Source organism: Grammomys surdaster, unplaced genomic scaffold (genome assembly GCF_004785775.1).
Source record: "Grammomys surdaster isolate TR1022 unplaced genomic scaffold, NIH_TR_1.0 229, whole genome shotgun sequence".
In the NCBI taxonomy this organism is placed as follows: domain Eukaryota; kingdom Metazoa; phylum Chordata; class Mammalia; order Rodentia; family Muridae; genus Grammomys; species Grammomys surdaster.
In genome coordinates this window covers 583,168-602,916 of record NW_021604674.1, presented here as the reverse complement: position 1 = coordinate 602,916, position 19,749 = coordinate 583,168, and the positions used below count along the sequence as shown (strand labels likewise).

At 38.4% G+C, this 19,749-nt stretch overlaps 1 pseudogene; it reads right to left on the bottom strand.

Moving 5' to 3' along the window:
* Nucleotides 1-19,749, bottom strand: part of LOC114626173 — a 56,925-nt pseudogene that overhangs the window by 36,401 nt on the left and 775 nt on the right.

The following is a 19,749-nucleotide window of genomic DNA, read 5'->3' as shown; positions in this document are numbered from 1 at the left end:
CATTCTCACTCATTTATTTGTATATGCACATATTTGTATTATTTATTTGCATGTATATGTGGATATATATATATAAATATATATATTTAAATGATAGACAAGGTAAGGCTTTTAATACATAAAGGAATAAGATTAAGATGCATACATACATACATACACACACATACATACATACATACATACATACATACATACATATATACATATAACATAAGAGAACATGCCTATATTGGGGAAAGATTGGCGAAAGCTGATTGATAAATGGAAAGTAAATAAAAGTACTTATGGATGAATGGTAGCATTTTCTACAGTCAGAATTATGAGTGATGAAATGTTTTCAGCTGAAGCTTGATGTTAAAAAAAAAAAACAACTAAGTGCAACCAAGAAAAGATCATTTGCTGAGAATCTGCTAGTGCCAATCTCTACAACAACAAGAAGTGCCACAAGTGACCCAGAAAGATGGCCAGTATTTTCCTGTCCCTGTCAGGCATGCTGGCAAATTTCTTCATTTATATTCCCTTAGCACATGACAAGAGAGAGCTGTTCAGGTATTCTGAACCACACACTGAAATGTGTTCTGGCAATGTTTGTGGTGTGAACACTATAGGCAAGCATAACACCAAATAAGCTTATAATATCTCAGGGCTATAGGCATTATAAATATTTTATTAAAATATTTAAAATGCCAGCCTCAGATCGTTAATCCAAACTTTTAATTTTCTACCAAAAGTTTGGATACTTCCAAGTAGTAGACAAGATTCCAGTCCATTTTGTGGTTATAACGAATAAAATTTGGGCAAATCATGTGTCTGCTTTCCTCTAAAGGGAAGGCTTACTAGTAATCTTCCTCATTCAGTTCTGAGCAGGCTATTCCCTATGAGAATAACTCTATGCCAATAAGACATGTGTGAACCAATCAGGAGGAGGAAAAACTTGTCTATGTGGGTCTATTCCTTCGTTCTGTCATAAGTGTCTCTATTCATCTTCATTAATTCCAGGGAAATTTTCCTAATCTCCTCTTTTCCAACATCAGCTTTCTGGATATTCTCTTCTTTGAGATTAATTAAAATCTATTTTTAACCTATTATTTTCTGTGGTTACATAGAAAAACTAAGGCTTAAAAACTGTCCTATACTTCAGAATACCCATACTGCTCATGGTTCCACTTAGGATAATCTTGCAAAAGATACTGTATATTACCCACTCTCAACTCCTAAGAATGGCTTTATACTAAATTGGATATCACATGGCCTTAACAGGATAAGCAATAATGCTACATTCCCATTCATTTATTTATATGTATACATATATGCATTGCTTGTGTATATATTCATATATTCATACATTATATATATACATATATATATGATGAGGTAAAGTTTTTGAATATGTAATAAAAATGATATGCACATATATCTGAGTTATGTTATTTTTAATCCACTAAATAGTTAGGACTTAATGGTGGTGCATTGGAGACTGGGTATCCAAACCTCCCTGGTCAAATGAGATAAGAGAAAAAGAAAAGAATCAAGGGCAGACATGCATTGATTCAGAACTTCGACACTGGGATATTTTTTTCAATGCAGTTCATAAGGATCTGTCTGGGCTTAAGATGAAATAATCCAAAAAATAAAAACATACAAATAGGTAAGCAAAGCACTTGTATACACACATACACAGGCATGCTTACACCTCTTTCAAAGCCACATCATCTAAGAAGTGAGACAGGGAGACACTGTAGCTATATGGTAGGTATACCTGGGAGGATGGCTTGAGTTCCACACCCACAGTTGAGCACACTCTATCTGGGCTATACTGTTACAGCAATAGTCCTCTCCCAAGGTGGTAAAGATGAGCATACACTCTTCCAGAGTACCCATCCGCATTGTAACTATTATAACTTACATCTTTGTAAGAAGAAGAATGCTCAGACCATAAGCACATTCTACCTTGGTCAGGTGGTAGTAGAATGAAGACATGTTTACCATTCCTGTGTTTTTCCCTTTCCAATGGCTTCCATAAATGGGATTCTTTGGTGTTCTGTAAGTACAGTGTGTCAAAGGATTCTCAGATAAATTGAACTTTTCAGGGAAGCTACAAGGAAGCAAAGCAAGCTACTAACCACTGGAAGTAACCCACTTCCTTAATGACTTAGCATGGGCTGGCCCAGGCTTCTCTACCTTCTGATACAACCAGACAAGGGGCTCACTCTGGGAAACATACAATTGGTCTTCATCTTCTATGAGAGCCCAGTTTACCATAGACCTGCATTCATTTTGGCCATATAAAATCCTGCGACCTACAATCTCTGAGCATTTTTTCTTTCTCTTCTCCTTTATAATGACCTCTATTGGAAGTATGTGGGGTTTATTCCATGTAAACTTGATATACGCATTCCTATTAAAGGAACAATCCTTAGCAGTAGTTTCATCCCATTATTCCCCTGTAAGTCTGAGTAGGAAACACCCCATGGCTTCCATTCAGTTGATACCACTTAGCAACTGAATCCAGGCCTGGTCCTCTGCCTACCTGTTGGGTATACATGCAGTGAAGAAACAATAGAAGGTAATGTGAATAAATAATTTTTCTCCTTCTATAGTCCATCTGCTGACAGGAGAAAGAGCAATTTGGTTCTGATTATAGTTTACTGTCTTGCCTGATCACAATGCTCTGTTTGTAAGCGTAATTCAGACAACTTTGCATGTGCATTGTTTGTGAGGAAATTTGTCCATATGTTAAGAAGGTTGGAGTACCTTGTAGAAAGGGGATCAGAAGACAAAAAGAAAAAAATCCTAAGGCAAATTCAGAAAGCTGATGTCCCTGGACACCAGCCAGCTGCCTTTGTTTGGGAGAGCCCTCTCCAATGCTCAGAGGTTGGGATCTTACTGTAGGAAGGATGTGGGCTTATTTTCCTGCCACAAGACTGAAAAGAAATGCTTTGTGCTCAGACTATCAACTGGCTTCAAAGTGATCAGGGATGCCAAGGTTAGCAGAGTCAGTTTTGAAATTGCAGTTTAGGGATAATATTAGAAAGGAACTAGACATGAAAACAGAAGCAAACCTTTGGAAATGTTTGAAAATACAAGGTATTTTTTTGCCTCACAATTAATTGCCTCCTACTCACAGGAGCCCTGAAAGAGGCTACTGTAAATGTTTACTGTGGTGAATTCGCCCTTCTTACAGGAAACTGACTGTGCCTAATCTGAATGGTTCAGATTGCCAAACTAGAAACTGAAACAGATTTGTTCAGAAGATGTTAGGTTTTGTTTCTGATTTTTATGCAAAATCTAATGAAGCTTAAGCCATGAGTATGTATGCATACTGGCATTCTTCCCTTCTGGGAGTGAGTGCTCTTGCTGGCTCTCCTTTAATTCACTTAATACGTTGTTACACAAACTACAGAGTGTAGCTGTGCCGGGCAATAAGCTAGACCTGTATTGTCCAACATTGTAGCCACCAGCCACATGTGGTACTGAGCCTTTGAGCTGTGGCCATCCTGATGGAAAAATGCTGGATGTGAAAATACAAAAATTTCAGTTAAATAAAATCTTTGTAGAATACCTCATTAATAATTTGTATAGTGATTAAATATTATTTGAAATGGTATTTTTGACATACTGGATTATATAAAAAATAGGCTTTAACCTTATTGCATCTCTTTCTTTTTAGTTTGTTTTGATATGGCTATTAAAAAACTAAAAATAACAATGTGGCTCTAATTATAGTGAAGTGGACCAGTATCATTCCAAACTGAAAACGCAGAAGCAAGAGTTTGCCTTTTAAGTAGCGTCATCTTTTACCCACCTGGAAAACAAGTGACTAATACATGAGGATATCATTGAGTAAATGTTTCCATGAGTTTGTGGGCATTCTGTTGTTTCTGTTGCTGTTCAAGTCCAGCCTTAATTCATGGTGATCTGATAAATTGCAAGGGATTCCTTCAGTCTTCTTGTATCTGTTGAGGCTTGCTTTGTGCCTAATTATGGCCAATTTTTACAAAGTCTCCATGAGGTGCTGAGAAGAGGTATATTATTTTGGTTTTGGGTGAAAGGTTCTGTAGATATCTGTTAGATCCATTTATTTCATAGTTTCATTGTTTCTCTGTTTAGTTTTTTTCTATCACCTGTCGATTGGTGAGAATGGGGTGTTGAAGACCCCCATTATTAATGTATGGGCTTCAGTGTGTGATTTGAGCTTTAGTAAAGTTTCTTTTATGAATGTGGGTGTCCTCGCATCTTGGGGATAGATGTTCAAAATTGAGACATCATCTTGGTAGACTTTTCCTTTGTTGAGTATGAAGTGTGTCCTTCCCCATCTCTTTTTATTACTGTTGATTTTGGTTGAAAGTCTATTTTCTTAGATATTAGAATGGCTACCCCAACTTGTTTCTGGTGTCTGTTTGCTTGGAAAACCTTTTTCAGACCTTTACTTGAAGATAGGGTCTATCATTGTTGCTGAAGTGTTTTCTTCAACACAGCAGAATGATGGATCCTATCTGTTACGTATCCAGTCTGTTAGCTTGTGTCTTTTTATTGGGGAATTGAGTTCATTGATGTTGAGAGATGTTAATGACCAATGATTGTTAGTTCCTTTTATTTTGATATTGGAGGTGTTACTGAGTAGGTGTAATTCTCTTCTTTTGGTTTTGCCATGAGATGATTAATTTCTTGTGTTTCCCTGGGTGAAGTTATCCTTCTTGTATTTGAATTTTCCTTCTAGATCCTCTATAGGGCTGGATTAGTAGAAAGATATTGTTTAAATTTGTTTTCTCCATCTATAGTGACTGAGATTTTGCTGAGTATAATAGTCTGACCTGGCATCTGCGGTCTCGTAGGATCTATACAACATCTGTCTAGAACATTCCGGCACTTAGAGTCTCTATTGAGAAGTCAGGTGTAATTCTGATAGGTTTGCCTTTATATGCTACTTAACCTTTTTTTTCTTGAAGCTTTTAATATTCTTTCTTTGTTCTGTACATTTAGTGTTTTGATTATTATGTGGTGGGAGACTTTGCTTTTCTGTTCCAATCTATGAAGGCCCTGAAAGGGGTAGGAACTCCACAGGAAGACTAACAGAGTCATCTAATCTTGACCCCTAGGAGTGCTGAGACTAAGCCACCAACCAAAGAGTATACACAGGCTAGAATGAGGATCCTAACACATAGGTAGCAGACATGCAGCTCAGTCTTCATGTCAGTCTCCCAACAACCAGAAAGGAGGCTATTCCTTGAGCTATAGCCTGACTGTGAAATCCATTCCCCAACAGGGCTTGTCTGGCCACAATGGGAGAGCATACACCTAACCCTGAAAAGACTTCATGTGTGAGGGTGGGGAGCATGGGATATCCAGGGGAAGGGTGAGGAGGAGGAACTCTGTGAAGGAGAGACAGGTAGGGGGCAGCATTTGGGGTGATAAATAATTAACTGATTGATTAGTTAATTTTTAAAAGACATGAAGGTATCATTTACAGATGCTCACTATAAGAACACCTAATACTACATTGGGTTAGGAAATTGTTTTCAGATAACTCTGTAAAGTCCTTATGATGGTCAGTAATGTTGATGTGACAGAATCCAGAGTCACCTGGAAAGTCTCAAATGAGGAGTTATCAGATACATTTATTGATTGATTGATTGATTGATTCATTTAATTGATTAACTTTACATCCCAATCGAAGTTTCCCCTACTTCCTCTCCTCCAGTCCTTTCTCCCTATCTCCCCTGCCTCCATCTGGTCCTAAGTTTCTCTTCAGAAAAGGGGAGGTCACTGTAAGAGACTTTCTTAATTAGGTTAATTGCAGTGGAATGACCTATCTTGTAGTGCTTGTCACTACAGGAGAGAAAAAGCTGAACACAGTATTTATTGTGCTCTACATCATGACTCTGGATACCTTGTGACTGACTAACTCTCTCAAAATCTTGCTACTGAGGCTTCCTTGCTATGCTAGGCTGTAACCTGGAACTGTGAGCCAAAACGAACTCTTTCTTCCTCAAATTGCTTTTATCAGGGTACTTTTATAACAGCAACAGGAAGAAGAAGTAAAATGGGTTCTTCCACCAAATATCTACATTCTAATCTCTGGAGTTATATGAACATCACTCCATGTTTATAAAAGAGGACTCTGGAATGTTCATAAGCAGAACTGTCCATGATAGCCAGAAAATGGAAACAATGCCTTTCAACAGATGATTGGATAATGAATATCTGGTACATGTGCACTATGGAATGCTATTCAGCTGTAATAGAAACTGAAATAGAAAGTCTCATACAAATGGCTGCCTAAATGAGACTGGAATAATGGCAATATCAGTGGATACGTTAACATGGGAGGGGAAATTTTTACAGGGTCCAACCTCTAGACAAAGAACTACAGGCAACTACTGACTGCTAGGATTAGGAAAATGAACTCCTCCCAAGGAAGAGCCTCTTTATTAGTGGTTCAATGCAGAGTGGTGTACAGAAACAATGAGAACAGATGCAGCAGGTTATATTTATATTGTGTGTGTGTTTGTGTGTGTGTGTGTGTATGTAAAATACACAAACATATTTAATGCATTCTTGCAATTTGATCACATTTGGGATCGTGAAAAGATTATCGTAGATTGTTCAAGTAGGACAATTACAAACACCAGGAGTCTTAAAAGTCCAGGGAGAAGTCAGGGGAGATTTGGCAGCAGCAGGAGAAGTGCCGATGGGGTGATGGTTTAGTATTATGAAAACTAAAACTTTAATATAACAATGAAGAGAAGGAGGGAGGGCCCCGAATAGAGGATATGAAAAGTGAAGGAGTGGGTTCTCCAGAGCCTCCAAAAACATACCCTAGGGAACGTCTTCAACCTAGAGAGATTGTGTTGGCTCTTAAGGTACCAAACTGTAAAATGGTAATTGTGTGCTGTTTCCAAACATGCAGTGTGGGGTAATCTGTTAAGGCAGCAGCAGAAAACAATATAACAGAAAAAGTGATATGCAAAGTTAATGCTCAACCGTCATCCATCTTCTACATCCATCTGCTACCACAGTGGGCCACACTCCTAGGTTCAGCAGCTATTTGCATGTCATTTTGGAGTGTTTGGTCATTACTATTTGTGTTGCTGGGGATACAGCTAGGGGCTCAGTCCACAAGGTAAGCTCTTTACCACTGAGTTTAACCCCCTGGCCCCTCTGCAGTGCTTTGCAGTACCCTGTTTCAATGCCCACCATCCATCTGGGTGTTTTCTTCCACCCAGACAGGTACTGATGTAAGTGAGGTGGTGGGGATTATACCTCTCTTTGTCTTTGGGTCTTGGGATGACAGCTTGTCACTATTTTTTTGTAAACTGTCCTTGGGTTGTTTGTTTGGCACTCTATTTGATCTTTCTGTTCACCGCTGGAATGGGTGATCTGCAGCTTTTTGCAATCATTTCAGAATGAGAATAGAAAATCGTAACTTCAAAGTGAAGAGATTTTGTTCACGTTGTGAATAAATAGCCAGTGTGTGACAGAATTCAGATCTGTCCAACTCTAAAAGCCATATTATCTCTTTTAAGATCATGCCTAAAACCACATGGTTTCATTTGCTGAGACAGTATTAGCAGATCAAAACTAAAGAACTATCAGACTGAACTGCTGTGTTGTTCATTGGTTTTTAAGATTCCCTGGGCACTTTCTAAGTGACTCCAAGGGTTGGAAATCCATCCATGACAAGGAAAAGCAGGCCCTACCTTCAGCAAGCTCACATTTTAATGAGATATAGGGAAGAGGATAACGCAGTTAGTGTTCCTGAAGCCCCAGATTCTACAGCTTGGGGATGCCCATCGAATTACAGATAATATTACTATGTTTTATTTCACATGACAAGTCCTGGTAAGTTTACTGCCAACCACCTTCTATGATTCCTCCAAATCTACCCAGTCCTTAGTTACTGGTCCACTTTAGTCTTTTAAATTCTAAGGAGGACTGAAATAGTTTGTCAAAACTGTAAGAAGTGGGGTGTGGGAAACAGCTCCACATTAAAGCACTTACTGTGCAAGCAAGGTGGCTGCAGTTCAGATCCTACAACCCAGAGAAATGTCAGGAATGGCTCAACATCTAATCTAGAACTTAGAAGTAGAAATAGGATTGCTTTTAGCTTGAGAGGCTAGCCTGAGTTACCTGATGAGTTCAGGCCAGCCTCACCTCCATTGTGAACTACTATCTCAAAAGAAAGAATGGCAGTGGGAGGAGATAGTCTTAATGCTTCAACAACACAGAAGACCAACTGTAGTGGCCCACACTGGATATCTCAGCACTTAGCTGAGGGAAGAACATTGCAACTCTTTTTGAGAGGCTAGCCTGGACTACACAGAGAATTCTTGGCCAACCGGAGATATAGTGTGAGACTGTCTCAAAAGGAGGAGAAGGGAGACAAGGAGAAAAAGACTTTCTTCCTAGTGCTCAAACAAATTGCACAGGAGACCTGAATGTTGAGGCACACAGTGGAAATTCGAGCATTTGAAAGGCTGAGACGGAGGATTTGAGTTCTAGACCAAACTGGGCTACAAAGGATGAACATGCTTCAAATAGACAAGCAAAGCAGCAAAAAGATGAAGTACACTGAGAACATATACCTGACAGAAGAAGCAGACAATAAACATTCTTGCTATCATCATTCTTGTGTACTATATTAGCTAGACATTATTGTTACATGAAAGTTATGTCAGTAAAGCTATTATGAAAACAACAATACTTAAAAACTATATATAAGTTGACAATATTTCTTTCAATATATTTCCCTCCAAATATCTATGGAAAACAGAACAGAATTATCTAAGTATAATATGCAGTTGAGTTTTCAGTTTGTGTTGTGGTTGTATTTTGATACTAATTCCACTTTCTTGGGAGGGCTACACATGAAAAATGAGTCACATACTCAGGCGACTTCTTGTGAATCATCCCCTAATGAATAAAAGAGCAAATCATTGGGCAGGTAGGCATGACTGCTGGGTTGGAGAAGGGAAGAGAGGAGGCAGGCCCGCTGTGGCAGAGAGAAGTGAGGTTTAGCACGGGAATGTGGAACTTTTTTATTATTTCCCACAACAAGTTTGAAATTGGCATTTTCAATTTTATTAATAGTATTATTATTGCAAAAGATACGCTAAAGGAACTCTTCCTTTATTTTTTAGTTCTTCAAGTGGTATCCTTTCAAAGTAACTATCAAAGGCTGGATTTGTATAACAGAATGTCATCTGCTGTGAACTATGGACTATTTACTCTTGAACAGTTATAGCACCATCTACCCCATATAACTTTTGGTCAGCCATCAAGAGGGCTCTGCTACATACTATAATAGGAAATTATATTAGTGCCTTCTTCAAGAGTAAATATACATCGTATAGGCTCTGTTTCCCTGTAGATTCTTAACTAATGCAGTCTTCTAAGAATTTTTATTAGTCATGTTCCTTTTAGAAAAGCTCAGAACCTATGATTTCAGGAGCTCTTCCTGGAGACAGCATGATACAGGACACAGACACAGGCTTTAAAGGCATGCTGCCTCTGCAATTAGCTTTAGACATGTACCATCATCTTCTCAGCCTTAGCTTCCTCTTGTGGAGATTGTCAGCAGTTATAAGGCTTAACCATGGCTTGGAAGTAACTTGGCTACAGAATAAATGTTCAATAAAGCACACAAGCTTTGCTAACTACTAAAGGTAATATTTTTTAGTTCATTGTCTGAGAAGTCTATACATACATATATGTCTGATCAAAGCCACTTCCCTAATCTCTAACTTCTCCCATATTTCACCATCATTTTTCCCTCCCAACTCCACGCACTATTTTTAAAGCTGAATCCAGTTGGTGAGAGTGAGTCCAATTGGTGAGAGTGGAGCCATCCACTGGAATATGGACAATCTACCAGGGCCTCAACACTTATAAAAACAGACCCTACCCCTCTCCCACAGCCATCAGTCGCCAATAGTTCCTCAGCTAGGAGTTCAATTTGTAAGTCCTCTCCCCTGTAGGTGGGAGAATTTGGGCTGAAAGGACCAATATTTTGTACCTCTTAATACATTAGGGTCATCACTAATTTGTCTGTTTCCCTGTAGCCTCATTTGAGCTAGAAGAAACATATATCGTTTGAAACAGGTTTGACAATCCTGGCTTTTATTCACTAATCCATATTCAACAAAGGACCCTGGCCTACTTTTTTCATCTCTCAGCATATTATAACCTTCAGGTGATCAACAGCATTGTTTAGCTGCATCCGTCTCTATAAAGTTATTCATAATAAGATCACAATTAGCTATAATTACCTCCAGAGACTAAATTGTAATCATCAGAAAATGGAATTAAATTTCCATATTCTAAAGGAATTTGAGGGCTGAAGCATCATGCCTTTTTAGTAAGCTATTCATTTGCTTGTGATTTTGCACAAAATTATACTTCAGAACACTAAACTGAGTAGGGCAGCACCCAAGCCCTTTACCCACAACCTGGTATTTCACTGGCTACTGCTCTTCTTGGAGAAAGAAAGAAGATAGACTATCTGCCAGGGATTGTTCTTTATCTGGTTTCATCCTGACAGCAACTCCATAAAGTAGGCACTAGAAATCACATTTTAGTCTATTGAAAACTCAGGCTTAAAAGGTTAAGTCAAGTTACCAAATGTCATCATTATTCAAGCCCAGTCCAAACTCCATTCAAACTCAACTGTTTCTGATACCACACCACCTTCTTCAGATCAGCAACAATATTTTTTTTCTTTCAAATCACAATTCTATAACATGAGCAAAAAAGTTCTATCTCTGTGTTGAACAAACTTTACTAAGTATAGCATTTGGGCATTACCCTTATAAGAATTGAATCCCCATAATGTCACATGATCTAGAACAACATGAATCTGGGTCAGGCTCCTCTTTCCCAAACCAAGGCCTTCAGAGAATTGATCAACTGTACTATTCACCCTAATAATCACCTATGCAAACCTCTGACTCTTTCATTTCATTTCCAAGGCCTTTTCTTAAACCTCAGCTATTCAGTCTTATGACTCTGCAACCTTGTTGTCAGAGAAGTTATTTCATATCCAATCACTTATCATTTGTACACTTTTACTTTATTGATTATTCCCATTTCAATCATTCTTTGATTTCTGTAACCTTCACTGTATGGACACTTCTTATTTCTTCCAACTTGTCACCACAATTTATTTTCCTTCTCATTCAACTTTCAGTTAGATATCTACCCTTTACTGTTGTTTTTGAAACAAGTTTTCATGTACCCCAGACTGTCCTTGATCTGTAGCCAACAGTGAATTTCTGGTCCTCCTACTTCCAATTCCAAAGTTCTGGAATATAGTTGTATACCACTGTGCCAATCATGCATGTTAGATAAACACTCTACCCACTGAGCTGGTTGCCCAGCCCTGAGCCATCTATCAATCATTTTAATAAAACTCTTACAAATACCCTACAGTCTTTTATTCATTTTATTATTCCTTTCTGACAAAATATCTAGCCCTCAATAAATTGAGCTATTTTCTTCAAAGACGCATTCCCAAATCCAACCCTTATAAGAAAAATACCATACAATGCATGGTACATGATAGGCACCATTGGTTTCACTAATGAGTATATGATAGCCATCTTCAAACTGACATGCTGTAGTTTCCTGTAACCTTGATGTGTCCTTATTACATCTGCATGTTTCTTTCCTTCATTTTCCTTACGCAGCTTACATGCTTACATCTATTATTTCACTTAGAAAGCAAACTAGCAAACAAAACCTCTGTTAAATTCATGCAATAAACTCCTTCATGCCGGAACTATTTCCCCTACCTTATCCTTAGGAAATGTCCCCAAAATACATCTGTTGCTTGGTGCCAGTGAAATGTTGTTTGGAGAAAACAACATTTTGTTGGAAAAAACTTTCATTGGAAAGTTACTGGATCTTAATGGCTCTGACCTCTCTGACTGAGTAATCCCTTCATCGATTCACAGCCTAAGGAATTTGAAATGATGCTTTGTTAGGAAAAGGAACTCTTTGTGCTTCCTGTGAGGAAAGCAGCTTTCCTCTGACAAGTACTCCCATCTACAATGTTCAGCCTTGACAAAGGCCCAAGGCAATAGGGCCAAGAAACTGTGCATTGAAAAATATAATGTTACAACACTGTGAGAACTTGGAGATATATAGATATAGAAATGATAGATAGATAGATAGATAGATAGATAGATAGATAGATAGATGGAGAGAAAGAGAGAGAGAGAGAGAGAGAGAGAGAGAGAGAGAGAGAGAGAGAGAGAAAGAGAAAGGTTTTCATTTTGATCCCTTTTGTGGAACATGGGATTACTTCAGATTGTCTGCAGCAACTATGATTTGCCTCATGCTCTAGCAGAGCTGTGGTTTTACCAGCTGCAGATAGTTTCTGTGATTGTATGATGTTTGAAATTCTGGAAACTTTTCAGAGGCTATATAAATGGTAGGGTCCCAAGAGGTTGTCTGGGTTGTTGGTTGGTTGCTGTTGGTTGTGATTTGTTAAATAGTCCTACGCAAAGAAGAAACAAGAAGAAGTTAGATATCCTGACGGAGAAGATCAAACTTGCCTCAGGGAACCCCATACCCCCAATCAGAAGAAAGTAGCCTAATGTCAGAAGCCATAATGGGACAAGCTAATAATTAGCAGGTGATCATCCAAAATGGCTTGCCTTGGATTATTATATAATCTGCAACAAGTGAGTCCTTATTCAGCAAGGCTGTAAGGGAAATATTTTAGGAAAGATTCCTGCTATTAATATGCTTCCTGCTGTTAATATGCTTTTCCTGTTGTTATTATTATTAAACATATGTAACAATCACTAAGCAATAGCACACCCCTTTGGAGCAGATCTCTGCAGCTCCATGAAGATATACTGTCTTGTAGTGATGCTATATAGACAAATAGATGACTTCTTAAGCCTTGATGATGATCCTATAAGAATTCTTAAAATTATATCAATGATTATTAAGCTCTTTTATAGTGGGACTGCTATTAGATTCCTTTCTGATAGTCAAAACTGCTATGAGAACTCTGCCAGTCTCCCAAGTGTCATCAGCTAACTGCTCTTAGATAGTAACCAGATTTTCTCCTCCTCAGAGCACATTCCAAGAGATTGTAAAACAATTAACCAAAGGTCACTCAAAGGGAACTCTTGATTTATTACAGGTGCTAGGACAGAAGATAAAATATAACCTGAGTTTATCTACACAAAACTTCACTAATTTCTTAGTTATAGTTTTAAACCTTCAGTGAACCTGTGGCTCTAGACAGGTGATGGATGTTTAGCCAGATAATTACTCCTAATGGATATGCATGTAAACATTCTCTGTTGTAAACTTCTATTTCGATTTATGATTTTATTTTTGGTGTGAACTTGTGATGATCTTTGTAACATGTGATCATGTACTCTAAAAGATTTATAAGTACTGAAGACAAAGGCAAGGAAGGAGTAGTCGTAGATGTAGTAGTAGTAGCCACCGTTCGTCCCTTCCTTTCCTTTTGCTTTGCCTATAATTCTTTCCTTTAGAACTTTTTCCGCATTAGAATGTTTCCCTTTTTCCCACTTAGGACCTTTCCACTTTTCCCCTTAGATAGCTTTTATAGGAAACTTTTTACACTTAGTAAGAAAGAATACTCCTCCACCACCAAGCCAGGGCCGGCCCCCAGCAGTCTAATTATAATGTCATCTCCTTTTCCTCTATCATTTTTTCTCTCCTATCTAGTGGTAGGAGTTTGAAAGGGTGGAAGAAAAAGGGTTGAAAAGAATGGAAGAGAAAAGAACATACAAGGTAGAAGAAAAATATGCTACATTACAGACCAAAGTAATAATTTGTCCTTATGATTGATTGTCTTAAGTATTTTATCACAGCAATAGAAAGTGGATTGTCCCATAGCCCTTTTCAGAAACTACACATGAATGACATATCTCTCTCAGTAGACTTTCTTCCACTTCCAATGTATCACTTTGTTCAACTTATAAACATGCTTAAATCTCCTTTCTTAAAAACAGAAACACTGTAACCACCACTACCACAACCACCACCACCACCACCAACAACAACAACAACAACAAAAAACATAAATATGAAAAAACAGAATCCTCCCAAAAATCCTACCCTGCAGCCAGAGTTTAGCTTCCCTCCTCTTCATCACCATCCAGCACCTTTGAAGAGTCTCTTCTCTCCTCCCTTTTCTTTACTCCTGAAGAGTCAGGAGTTCTGCATTCATTAGAGCCAAAGTCAATTTTTCTCTTGTCTTCTATGGCTCTACACTTATTTTCTTCTATGTCTCTGGTCATGCTTTTACAATACAAAACAATCCCTCCTTACCCCACACCCCAGGCCAATTATGGAAATTTCTCACCGCTCTGTTGTAACCCTCAGACAACTGTCTTATATGGTTTAATCTTACCTTTTGGTTTTAATTATCATCTATATCAGTGGTTCTCAACCTTCCTAATGTGTAACCCTTTAATACAGTTTCTCATGTTGTGGTGACCCCCAACCATAAATGTATTTGGTTGCTACTTCCTAACTGTAATTTTGCTACTGTTGTAAATTATAAAGGTAAATATCTGATATGAAGATCTGATATGCAACCCACAGACAGATCATGTCTACAGGCTGAGAACCACAGATCCATATAGTAATGACTCAGAAAGTTGAGTCTCTCCTACAGTCATTTCAAGTGAGCCACAGGGCTACACATGAACCTACAAGAATTTCTTCTTTGTGAAGAAGTAGGTAAAACTCACAGTGCCTTTAACTGGATTTGCTTTCTGAAAGTCACTAATCTGCAACAGACAAGCTAGATGATATGTATTTTCTATTCATGATTCTCATTCAATTGAGTTTAGCAGACAAATATTAATAGAATGCTATTAATTATATTAGTAATCTGTTAATTTCAGAATAAACATGCTGCTTAAGATCCTCCTATATTATCGTAACATTCCCTTCACAAACTCTTGTTCCTACTAAACTCTCCAGCGTCTTTTCATGTCTCTCTCTCTTAATCACTAGTTGCTATTATCCTCCTTTGAATCCATAGCCATACCATACTCTCTTTGACTGTTGACCTTCAACGTGCTAGTCATTCTACCAGAATCACTCAGTTACACTAGAAAAAAATTATTTGCAAGCTTTTCTTCAAAATGCCAGTTTAGACAATTTTTTTTTCTGTGACAGGGTGTATCTAAACCCTGATCACCAGGAAAAAAGTCATATATGTATTTACTATACATTACCATGGCTTTTAATTTTAGTAAATGGCATCATTCTTTTGATGGCTTATTTAATGCCCAGTTTCAACCATCTACTCCAATTCTGTTGGCTCAGGAGAAGTGAATGCCAGTGTTAATTATGTATGCATCTATTATCTAGGAAAAAGGATATTTCTTGATTTTTATAGGCAGATACTTATATGTAGAGATAAATTCTGATATTTATATTATAAAATAGTAGAAAAGGCTAAAGTGCTTTCAAAAATGAAAGACTAGGAGCTGGAGAGATGGCTCAGCAGCTAAGAGTACTTCTTGTAGAAGATTCACATTAGATTCATGTTAGATTAGCAAACATGTCAGTTCACAACCATCCGTAACTCCATCTCCAAGGCATACAGTGCCCACTTCTGACCTCTGTGGACACCAGGTATACACTCAGAGGACGGACAGACAGACATGTAGGACAAACATCCATAAACATAAAAATAAATTAAATCTCTAAAAAGTTTAATGAAAAGGTAAAGAAATCAGAGTTGTCATTTAAAATAAATTTTCATAAACTGATTCAGAAAAACAGTAGCAAGATATTAGGTGAAAATTAGATTTTAAACTCACTATGAAGAGCAATATCAGATTTTTATAAGACTCACATCTTGATGTCCTTCTACATTTAAACAAGAATGTTCAAAAGTATATTCACCAGAATATCATCAACCAACTGAAAGAGTCAGCTCAGAAACAGAGAGACTAATTAACATTCCTGGTCGGCTCAGGAACTTTGGAACACTTGTTCCTCTGGAATAGAAAGGCTAATTAACATTCCTTAGGCCACAGGGGTTGGGGACCGACCTTCGGGAAGAGGAGGCCCAGAGTACAAGGCCACATTCCACAGGATAGACCGTTGGCCACCCACAAACAAGGGAGGTCCCTGTCACCTCATTCCCTAAAGACCCATCAGTTTAAAAGTCACAATGTTCTGCCAATCATAGTGTGCCTAGTCACTGTTTCTCTATTCTACCCCTTAAACTCTATAAAAACTGACCAAATGGGCTGCTAGGGTCACCAATCCACCTTCGGTGTAGGACGACCCCAACGCATTGGATCATTAAAATTCCTCTTGCTTTTTGCATCGATTCTCATCTCCTCACGGTTCACTCAAGGAGTCTCTGGTAAGCTAAGGCTCACCAGAGTCTTATACAACAGTATTTCTGGCATTAGCAACTGAGCTGTACTTAACATTCTTCATCATGAGCATGTGTGGGTTAGTTAGCATTAGCTACTTTTCTTGTTGCTATGACAAAATTATCACAAAGCTAAGACCTGATGAAGGAAAAGAGTAAAGTACTAGGGTCCTACTATCTCCTTAAGATCACATCTAATTGACTTGAAGGCCTCTACACTGTCCCAAATCTTAAAGAACCCTCCACCTACCAATAGCACAAAATGAGTCCCAAACTGGAATTATGAAACTGATCTTTAGGAGATATTCTGGATCTCCACTACAGAAATGTGGTGGTCTTATAATCAGGGAAACATTCTCTTTTTAATTGAAACTTTTAAAATAAAATTGTTAAGGAGTGTTTTGGCACACCCCCTTTCCCTGTGGGTAACAGAGAGGGATTTTTATTTGTTCTTGACAAAATAAGTAGAAATACAAGAGGCAATTCACACTGAGTTGTGGCTGTCGGGCAGGCAGATGGCATGTTGTCGCTGTTCCTACAAGACGAGGGTAGCGGCTGAGGCTCCTACCATCTGTTGATCAGGGATGTTTTGCAGGTCTTTGCAAAGATAGGTTTTAGTTTTTACAAATTCAACACACCAGGGACACTTCTGCTTAAGGAACACCATTTGACAGTAAAGATTAGCTACTTCTAGTTATTTTAGTAAAAGCTTTCTCAAATCAGGACTATATTCATACATATTTAAAAACTTGCAATCAGAAAGAACCAGAAGTAAAGTCTGTCCTTTCTGACTTTGAAAAAATATATATAACCCAATATTCCTTTGAAAATACCATGAATGAATTCTGTGTTCAAATAATAATGCATCCCTTAGAGTATATAAGACGAACACCCATGAGAGAAGCACTGTCATGCCAACCATTCAGTTCGTGGACCTGAAACAATGAAACACAAAGGTGTTGAACTGAGATAGCCCTACACCTAAGTTCTAACTATTCACAGGAGTGGTTATATGAACTTGTGGAAGTCTCCTATATTTTTTCTGGCCCTCAGTTTCTTAGCTTACAAAATGCTCTCGAGATATGAAAGAAAAAAAGCATAACTTTGAATTCCCAGGTCACTGCCTGGTCTGCAGCAAGTGCTTGGTTTGTAGCAATGTAAACAGAGTCTCATTGACAGACAGTAAGAGCTCATTTTGCAACTACTCAAGTACCTACTGCAGACTACACACTAGAGAGACAATATAAAGAAAGAATCCAAGCCCTCTGGCCTTTCCAAAGAATCCAAGTCCTCTGGCCTTTCCATGTCCATGATAGGCTGAATAACGTCTCTCCCCATGAAGATGTGAGCATCTTCATTTCCTGAATTAATGAAAATTGCTTTAAATGGGAAAAGGTTCTTTTCAGATGTAATTAAATTATGGCAACTCAGATCAGGAGAGTCCTAAATTATCTGAGAGAGCCCATGTAATGACAAGGATCCTTAGAAGAAAAGACAGAAGACATAAAAATGGAAGAGTAAAACATGGGGTGATGGAAGGAAAGGTGGGAAGCCAACGGAGGCAGGTGGCCTGCAGGCACTAGGAAAGGCAAGGGAGTGAATGTTGCCTCTGCCTGGGAGGAGCAAACGCTGCCAGCACCTTGGTGTTAGTCCAGTAAGACAGATTTCAGACTTGAGAACCTTAAGAAGATAAATCTGCTATCTTCAGCCACTAAGCTTATTATAAACATTCGTTACAACTGCCTTAGGAAACTAATAAACTGGGGAGAATTAAACTGCTAATTATATAATGATTAATTCAATTGTAATAAGTGTGTTGATGACTAAGTAAATAAAAAGGAGTTAGCAAAAGTATCTGGAGAACAGGACACTTCCTTTGAAGGGCTGATTTTCACTTTTGATCTTCAAACTAAAAAACATATTTACAAGGCAAAAGGAGTGAGCGAACAGAAAAATACTCTAGGCACAGAGAAATACTTGTTAAGAAAATGCTAGCTCAGAGTGGCTGGATCACAGCCAGAAAGGTGTATGAGGAGCATGAAGAAACTGTGACGAAGGGTGTGGCAAATAGGAAGAAAGGGTTTCACCTTGCAATGCTTTGCTAACCTGTTTCAGATCAACCCTCTTCACTGAGGACCTCTAGGAAAACTGGAGGAAAAAGACTGGTTTTGGTTGCTTGTTTTCTCTTAATCTACTAAAAACATTTCTGAACTATCAAGTCCATAATTGCTTGGAGTTTCCTAGACAGAGGAAGATCAGAGGTGAACTGGAGACCTGGCAACATTTTTTTCTATCAAAACACTTTCTGATTCAAGGGGAACAGCTAAAAGCCTATAAAATCTGAGTAAAATCCTGTAGTGGCCTAGTGGCAGGGATACCGAAGTTATAGGGCAAAAAAGCCTCTACTCCGAGAATTCCAATAAACGTGGCTCTGCCATCCCTGTGAGTCAATGAGGGAAGAATAGTAGCAAAAGTCTAAAACAAAAATTAGATTTCATAAATGTGGTCATATTGAGAAGTAGAGATAAAGGGGTACACTGACCCCAAATCACCTTCAGGACACCAACATAATCCTTCAAGTTAAGTAGAGTAGGGAGAAGAGGTGTGCATAATTAAGTAGTTTTAGTCACAGTGCTTTGTGGCTGGTTATTATCCCAGTGTGGGTCCTGCCAGGTGCTTGGTTGTTATCCCTGTTGTCATTGAGGGGGCCAGCCGGTTCCTAGAAGATGAACACACTGTCTCAAAGGCAAAGCCTTGTCACTGCAGTTAATTGCCCTAATTTGAGGAGGAAGCTGTGATCTGTCTGTCCTTTGGTTTTCCATTGCTTGGAGACAGTTTTAATCCCTTAGCATAAAAATGTTTGTCAATCAGTCCAGCTTTTAATTTGTCTTAACCTCTTTTCCTTGTAGTATCAAGGAACAAACCTAGGTTTGCATATGCAAGTGCTCTAGGAGGAAAAACGTGAAAGGAGCAAATGATTTTTACAACCTAAACCCAAAAGGGCAGGTCGAACAATTTGAAAACTGAGCAGACATTTGTAAAATCTTCTAGGCTGGAGTTGGAGCTGAGAGTCCATCAAGACTCTAGTTGAGGACTTAGGGAAGTCAAGGATTTAAGGAAAAAAAAAATAAGTCATCCCTCAAAATGCTTCAAGCTCTACTGTAGACAGTTTAATCAGTCAGTGATGAAGGTTACTATAGCCACATCTACCTGCCAAGTAAAACCAAGCCCTCCCTTCAGACAGACATGAGCTTTGCAGCCTTACATGCTTCTACCAATTTTATATGCAGAATATTCAACACACACACACATGAGAGAGAGAGAGAGAGAGAGAGAGAGAGAGAGAGAGAGAGAGAGAG